Below are 9,053 nucleotides of genomic sequence, written 5' to 3' on the forward strand. Positions count from 1 at the left end.
AGAATTCCTGCTCTAAAACCTTAGATTGTCACTGTTTTCACTAACAAACTAATACAATGTAGTTTTCTGGTTGTTACCACTTAGCTACAAAGACAAATCAATGGGAAAGTCTGACTCCATCTGATAGCACTATTGTTAACCCCAGGTACTCCAAAATCTTGATGCTAGTTTAAAGAAAAAAATCACACATTCTTAATGAAGTAATAAACGTTGGCTTCCCTTTATTTCCTTTTGATTTCTGAGTACAATTTAGGGAACACTCCTGTCGCATTTTTCAGCCTTTTTCCCCCCAACAAATGAAGTATAGAAGTATATTTTCTCTTTTTAATGTAAGAAAATCAGTGTATTCAGTGGGTAGGGCATTCTTGTTTCTTATGTTACATTTCTGATTCTGCCATGGCCCCGCAGGGTGATTTGGATTAGCAGTTTTCCTGTACTTACATGCTTTGCAAAGTAGGTTGAAAGCTGTGGGTGTGAGGTACTAGAGACCAATCATGTTATAGGGTTGTCCGATCCAGATGATCTTCTTCTGTCCCAAATTCCTGGTAGGCATATTTCCTGTTCTCTCATGTACGCCTAGGAACCACAAGAAACACTGGGTAGTTTTTACTCTCACTCTCCTAATCCTTGGCATCATTCCTCAGACAGTTTGTATAGCTACTGCTATAATGCATTGCTTAACATTTACCTCTTATGTTTATATCATCGTTATCTTGGCTTTCAGTAGAAGTTTATGCGAGTGCTCAACTTGTTTGGAAACATTGTTCTTTATTTCATTTCTCTTCTAAAATAATTTTGAAAATGAAGTCCATATTTTATATTTCCTGGTCAGTTCTTTTTGCTCAGCCCTGGAACGCACGCTTTTCCCTCCCAGTGAACAGTATATTTGAGTTTTACTTTCTGTAACCTGGGAAGAAATTTGGGACAGTATCCATTCCTCCAAGTATTTTCTTTTAAGTTTTTGCTCTGAGTTGGTCTTTTCTTAATTTTCCTTAAATGTAACAATAAGCACGTCTCATAAGAGAGACTTTCAAAGAATACCAACTATGATTCAGTAATATTAACTTTATTTTCCATTCTTCACCCTTATGAAACTGTAGAGCTTCAATTTTTGTTATTAACTTCTTAAGTTTATTTAGATTATAAGGAACATATCAAATGTTTTTGAACCTGCTTCTTTAAATCACTGATATTATTGGGGAGGGGAGGGCTTTGCTTCCAAAAAGCTTTTGTTCTCACTGTAAGTGAAATTGCTCATAGTATTTTAAATGTGAACTGCAAACTAACAGAGTTTCTCCTTAGCAACTGCTGTTTCTGCCAGTGTATGAGCTGTATTCTGAGATTTGAATATGCACAATGACTAGGTCAGGCTGTTGTGAGGATATAAAAAATATTGGATGAAGTAAAATTTTGCCTGAAATTAAATTTGCAGAAAATCAAATGTCTGTTTTTTAGTTCTAAGCAGATGTTGAAAAGGTTTTCCTGGATGCTGTCCTTATTGATAGTATGTCTTTTGATCTGAAGCCAAATAAGAAATCTGGATGTTAGTCTGGATTTAGAAATTTTCTTTAAATAAACATATTAGTTAAGTATGTAAATCTGCTTATCATCACTTAAGGAACGTTGCCAGAGTAAGAAACATCTGGAGCTCAATATCGGCTAACTTATTAATTCACATTTTTAGTTCGTTTCATCCAGAGTATTGTAGGATTCTGTTATCTCAATTGCTTAAGTCAGCTTTATCTAAACGGCAATTAGTTGTAAGTTCTGTTGTTTACATTTAGACTCATATGAAATCCACAGAGTATAGTTTTATAGGCCTAGTTACTTAGCTTTCCAGATCTACGCAGAAGTAGGCCAATACACACTGTGGTACGAGTAAATCAGAGCTAACATAATCATGGCTTTGAAAAACTAGTGCTTTCTTTCACAGGAGGCAGATTCTGAAAATTAATTGTTACTGTTTAGAATTATGAATTACATGGTCTGGTTTATTTATCTGAACTCATCACCGTGTAATTCTAAGAAAGGATTATTTGGCCTGTTCTTGGTAAGGACATAAGTACACATATCAATACAGCCTTCTGCCGTAAAGCTTCCTCAGTTTTATGACATTAAAAAAGGTTCTCAATCTAGTTCAAGTTTTAAATCTATAGCAAACCATTTGCATGTTAGCGTCTCAAAACTGATGGGTGCTGAATGTGTTATAGCGTACTTTTGCTAGCATAGATAATAGGTTTTATTAACCCATGACATGTACCTTGTAGTTACTGAAGTGAGAATGGCTAATGGCTGAACCTTTTTATGTGAAAAGCCTAGTAAATTAAAGAAACACATTGTTTAAGGAAATATTATTTATTGGTGGTGAGAAATTAGTATAAATCTCTACACAAAAAAACCATGTTGAAACTGTAAGGCAAAGCCTTAGAACTGCGCAAGCAAGCGTGGAATTTGCGTTTCTACATAATAATTATGGAGTCTACCTAGTTCACATACTGTGTTTGGCTGTGCAGTTAAGATGACTATGAAAAAAAAAAGGTGCATAAATTTCTCTGTGTATGAATTGCATGCACATAATTCTGAAACTCAGGTTGCAAGATTTATTTCAAGAATATAAATATCCCTTTGTTTCATTTTTTGCAGTGAAGTTTGATGATAATGGTATTACTAAAGTAAAACTTTGCAGACCTGCTGGAATTTAGGAAATGTATGAGCTCCAACTGATATTCTAAACAGATCCAGCCCTTTCTAGGAACTTGGTAACAATTTAAGATAGTTCAGGTTTGTGTACCTTAAAATTAAAGACTGTTTTAGCTGTGTGCTCTTTCAAGAGGATATTTATGTTTTCCCTTTGCTCCAAGAGAAGAGGAGTTAGGCCCATACCAAAGCATTTGGTGAATTCACTTTTCTCAAGTACAATGAAGTCAGTCCCGTAGCTGTGGATCAGAAGTGTTGGTCTTGTGTCCTTGAGCAGATTATATGACAACTTACGATTACGTAGTGCTTGATGTGGCATCTGCTGATTAATTTAAAGGCAGTCTTACAGACACACCATAATGATCAGTATTACTATTTTTAATAACTTGATTACGTGTAATGGCTTTGGAGCAAGGATTGCTTTGCTGATGTTTGTACTTGTCATTGTGGAAGGGAGACTTTGATTTCCTTGGTGCTGCCATAAAATGAAAGCTAAATAACAATATTCATAGCAATTTGGAAGTCTAAGTCAGGTGATGACTTTAGTTTCTAAAGATGATTTTCTGTCTTGTTCTTGCTGCTGCTCTGAATATGAGAAGTTACATTAGGGGAAAAAGAGTTCACCAGTTTTTGATATATAAACGGAAAAACTGAAATATCTTATGGTGAATCCATAAAAGAATTCTAATATTAACTGAGCAAACAAAGCTCATGGGTATGAGCCTCTGTTAGTGTTTAAATGATCATTATGTTTCAGTGTTTTAATAAGTGGAAGACGCTTCACAATGTACCTACTGTGTGAGTTAACTGTTCCAAATCTTTTTCCTGATTCAAATCAATTAAGAATATAGTGTATCAGTGAATATAATTGTGTACTTATAAATACAGTTGCAGTCTCCCTCTAGAGGGTGTATACATTAGAAGAGAAATTTTCTTGAAGGAATAGACAAAATAGAACTGGAGGGCAAGAAATTACTAGCACAGTGTTGAAAAAGTGTTTCCTACATGGAAAGTGTCTTAATTTGTATCATATCCAGTAATTATGCATTGCATTACTCAGCATGTCATGTACCTACTTGTTTTATTTCCTTATAATAAGTTGTGTTTCTATGTAATAGATTATAATTTTCTACTGGTCAAGATGAGAAAACGGGGGGAGTATAATAATATATATAAAACAAAAGTATTATTTACTTATACAGGAATGTTTCTTATCACTTATTTTTTAAAGGAGTCTCAGTGTTGGAGTGAGAGAAACCTATCTCATTATTTTAAAATCTTTTTCACATGCCTCTCAGCGTTGGAAAGAGCAGTGGATTCAAAGTAATCTTCATACTGGCTTTCGTATACAAGCAAAATATATTTAACAAGGAACATTACTCCTATTTTCTGTTGTGATTTTATTTAATGAATATTATTTTATCTGTGTACAGATGACATACTGGCTTGGGTTCATAATGTGTCTGTTATTGTGAATCCATTAACTTCAGGTGAGATACAGCGGTATGTACAAGCTGAAACCTGTTCTTTGAATCAGATTACACCCATGTGTAGCTTATTTGTATTTTTGTTAGTTTGGACCCTCTTCTCTTTCTCCTGTTTTCCCTTTCTTAAAAAAGTGAAGAAGCCTACCTAAATCTTAGAGGAAAGCTAATAAATATTATGTAAAAAACCAGTTATCTGGAAAGAAAGAAATCTGTGATACGGTTAATAGTTTTTCATCTACTTTGGATGAAAGACATGAAGTGACTGGTGCTCTCCTTGCCTTATTTGTTCTTCTGGAAGAAGCATAATAGGAGAAGGTGAGTCATTAGTATGTTATAGGAAAAATGCAGCTCAGTAGTACACTCTGTTTGTGAAGCAGACATACTGAAATGTGTACTGTTAGGAAAATACCATTGCATAGGCAGTGAAAGGTCTGAGAATACTTTTCCAGCCCCTAAATGATCAATTGTGTGTGTGTAAGTGATCGCCAATGTAGCTTTTAAGCTGAAAAGTTTTGACAGAGGTGTTCAAACGACTTCCGTGGAGCACTGCAAAGACAAATACCCTTTCTAATGTCATTGGGGGTTACAGATTGTTATTTGCTGAATGAAAATGAAAACGCTTTCACTCACACAGAACACAGAATTTCATCACATTCATATACCTCGAATAAGCTGTTGAAAAGGAAGATATTTACTGGAATTCAGAAAGAATTTTCTTGAGTTCTTATGCTGATAATAAGCCCTCTTTCTCTGATGCATCACTCAGCAGGTGTCAGCACTGAAAATGCGGGCCTAAAATTTTCGCGTGGAGTTCTCTCTGTTATATTATTACTTTTTAAGAATAATAAATAGTGTTTTTTGTTGAATCCAAGGGAGGACATTCCTTATGACTGTAGAATGTGATTCTGTAGAGGAACAATGTGTAGTAGCAAATAGCCAATGAATCATACTTTCCAAACAAAAAACAGTGTATAAAAAAGATCAAGATTTATTATGCCTCGCTTACTATCAAAGAAAAATGTACCAGCAGATGCAATGTTAGCAAATTCATGGTGCAGTGTTCACTTTTCCACATCCGATGAATGACTGTCATTGACAGACTGGTCAGACAGACGAGAACAAAATAATATTTATCTTTTACAGATCAAGGATTCACCTGCTTTCTTTTCCAAGAAAAACATGAAAGCTGGAATGAAGTTTTATTGGAAGTGATGCACCTTCATTGTCAATAGCAGGCAAATGAGTAGTGGAGTGACAGAAGGTAAGCTCAATGTTTGTGTTTAATATTTTAGAGCTAAAAGGCATGGAATTCTTCTGAGTCACTCATACTTTTAAGAGCAAGATTGAGCAAGACTCAGTGTTTAGTACCAAATGATGAGGTAAAATGATTTTGCAAAATTTACTGCGTGGAACAAAATCATTTAACTTCTCAGTATATCTCAGGGTGTGTGCCATGGAATACAGAAACTAACCGGGAGGTCGTCCTTCTACCTTCTTTTCTCCTTCTTTCTGGATGGTATTTTTCTCTATGGTATACCTAGTGACTCTTCATGGGTTTTTGAGGGACATTCCTCAGTGTGGTTAGAATAGTCTTGAAAACCACAGATTATCTTTGTACTTTAGAGAAGAAGAGCCATCCACATCGGTAGACAAGATCTTTGGTCCATGTGCCCTTCCCCCCAATTAAACTGTACCTTTTTAGTACAGGAGGAATGCCATAGTAAAATGTTAGAGTAAGGATAGTTTTTGTGGAGTTTGGTTGTCTTCCAATCCCTCATTTTCTTGACATAAAGTACCTTGCCTACATAATGTACTACTTCTAGTAGTACATCTAGATAGTACATTTACTACTGTAGTAGTAATTTACTACTGTAAAATTTGGAAACAAGGTAATTCCTAAAAAATAAATCTGAGAGTAAGGTCCCTGCTTTGGTTTGATTACAACAAAACGTTGAAAAAGATCTTTGTCTTTGAGTTCCTACCGTGCAGACTAACTCATTTCCTTGTTCACATTGGTGCATTTCTTTTATAATACTATATGTAAATAGGGGCTGGTGATAGCTCCAGTGGGTACTCACTATATTTATAGTAGGAAGAGGCAATAACTTAAAACTATGTGAAACAGCAGAAGATTAAGTTGACGGTCATATAAATCTAATTTTATCCAAAGATTTCCAATTCAAACAGGGACTTGCAGAAAAAAAACACTCTTTAAATAAATATCCATTATTCTTCAAAAAAAATTAGGGCACTTCAAAAAAAATTACAGAAAAAGGTTTTGTTTGCTGCTATGCTATCTAAAGTGCATGGCCTTTGCAATGAAGAAATCCAGTATAGAAAGCAACTTTTCTGATGAGAGCTGAATAAACAGTAAGCTAATTGTGTTTCATTTGCAGACTATTAAATTTGTGATAACCCTATTTAAACACTATGATTCTCTACTGTACTTATCTGATATAGTTCGTTCTTTGCAGTATGGCCATGTCCTTTCAATATATGTTGTTACATCTCTGACAGAATGGAGTTGAGAGTGATGACAAAACCAGAAACATCTGGGAAATGAAAACAGAAAAGCTAAGTGTCAGATAGCAATCAATGGATCACTTACGGCAATTACGCTCAGGAAGTGAAAGTAGTTCTATGATGTAATTTGCAGATGATCAGGCGGGTGAAGGGAGTCAGTGCTGCTTCCCTTAGGCTGTTACGGAGATGTCTGTGCAGATGTCTGTCCCAGAAATGCCACACATTCAGGAAAAGCTGTCAACTCCCTGAGGTACCCCCACTTCAGATGAGATAGAGGAGGGCATGTGCCCTGTGGCAGTGCCATCCATTAGAACAATCTGTGTGAGCTACACTGTAAAGAAAGGAGCAAACTGGAACAGAATGAAACATGAATTGTAAAGCATGGAGAAGTTCTTCTTCCAGTCGGTTTAAGCTTCCTGGCTCAGTCCAATCTCGACACCTTTCCAGTGACACGTAACTTACTCTGTTTTGCCAGGTCTGTCCTTTCCCATTTGTCCAAGTTTACTTTTTTTGTCATTTCAACTTAGCCCATTTTCCTTCTCTACATTTTCTAGTGCAATTAATTTAGTGATTTTGCTCCCTTCCTTTTAGCATCATGTCAACTAATCGCTTGCCTAAATTTCTCCTGCCTTGGCTAACATTTCTCCTATGCAAACATTCAGCTTTATGCTCCCCCTCCTCTTAGTCCCCCCCCCCTTATTATTTATTAATGGATTGCACAACTCTTCACCAAGAACCTTGACGTATCTTGAAGACATTCAATAATTAAGCCCCACAATAAGCCTATAAAGGATGCAATTATATTATCTGTTTACCAGATGGCTAACCAGGAACAGACAGAAGTTAGGTAAATTGCCCTGGGTTAAAAGTCGGGGAAAGGCAGCACTTGGAATAGAATCCAGAGTCAGTTGAGTTTCTTTGCCAAAAGCTTGTAGTACTACAAAGTACATACACCAGCTGTTCGGGAATCACTGTGCTGGCCCAGAATTGTCCTGTTCTAGCTTAGAGCTTAAGATCTATTATTGAATAGGTTTTCGAACTCAGTCCTTGCCCTTTTCTTTCCTAAGGGGACAACAGAAACATCTGAACTTGTAAAAAATGCCTGTGTTTTCAGGTCTTCTGTACTATAGTTGTGTAGATTGGTGAGGTCTATGCATAGCTGGATTTTTTTATTCGAAAATGTGTATTTACAGCAAAACTGTTTCAAGAAGAGAAGGTCATTGTCTGTCTGTCTATCTATCAATCTATCTATCTGCCTATCTATCTTAGTGTGAGCCAGTCAGACAGCCTGTCCATAGCATCAAAAAGCCAGGCTAGATTTGTTATCTGTGCAACCATCTGGGCTACATACTGAATTCTCTGTCACCATTAAACAGATGAATCACACTTTGTAAATAGTGACTTTAAGGGGTTTTTGCTAGAGCTACTTGTTTTGTGAGGCTGGCAAATTCTTAAGCAGTCCTTGTAAGATTAGGTCTTGATGTCCATGTTAATCCTATTATCATGTGTATGACCCTCTTCAATATGTAGAATATTGAACAGAATATAGCCTGTAGAATATTCCAGATGCAAGTTTGCAGCACGTTTACAGAAGCATTGACATGGCGCTCTAACTATTTTCATGAAATATTTTAGGATCATTTTAAGCCTTTTGGGGGGACAGTGTTACATTGCAGACTCATAGTCATTTCATGATCAGTTAATACACTGTGATCTTGAAATCTCATTTTAGAGTAGAGATTCTTAATTTTGATGCTGGGAATTAATCTACGAAGGATAATTCTTATGATGGACAAAAGGACTGATTCATTGCTGCAAGAGCTGCAGGCCAAAGCATGATCGCTTCTATAAGGTTGGTCCCATCACCAGGCATTGTGTCCCTGCTCTCACTGTCCTAAACTGCACCGCGCCTGTGGAGGCAGAGCTGGTGTGCAAAATATTGTTGTTATTCAGTTATAAGCATGAAGAAATGCCTTTTGGTCATTTTGCCTTTTGGTTTCTGGTGCCTGCCTTTTTGCGGGTTCCTGGAAGCTTTCCAGTATGAGCACTGAGGGCAGTAGTCTCCAAGCGTTTGGTATTCTCAGCACATTTCAAATTTACAGGAATTAGTACGTTCCAGTGCCCAAGGTGGCACCTTGCAGTAGGGCTAGTTGCAGTATCTTGCATAAACTCAGTGGAGTTGCAGAACATCTTTAGGGGCTGTTTGAGGTTTTGGCTTGAGAAAGATTGAATGCTGAAATATAGATTGCCTTTCTGTTTTGTGGAGGAAAAAAAAGCCCTTCCATATGAAATTGTGCTCATTACTGAGGAAAATAAATTCTTGTCTGTCAAGCAAATGTCCAGCCT

This window comes from Calonectris borealis, chromosome 12, assembly GCF_964195595.1.
Source record: "Calonectris borealis chromosome 12, bCalBor7.hap1.2, whole genome shotgun sequence".
In the NCBI taxonomy this organism is placed as follows: Eukaryota; Metazoa; Chordata; class Aves; order Procellariiformes; family Procellariidae; genus Calonectris; species Calonectris borealis.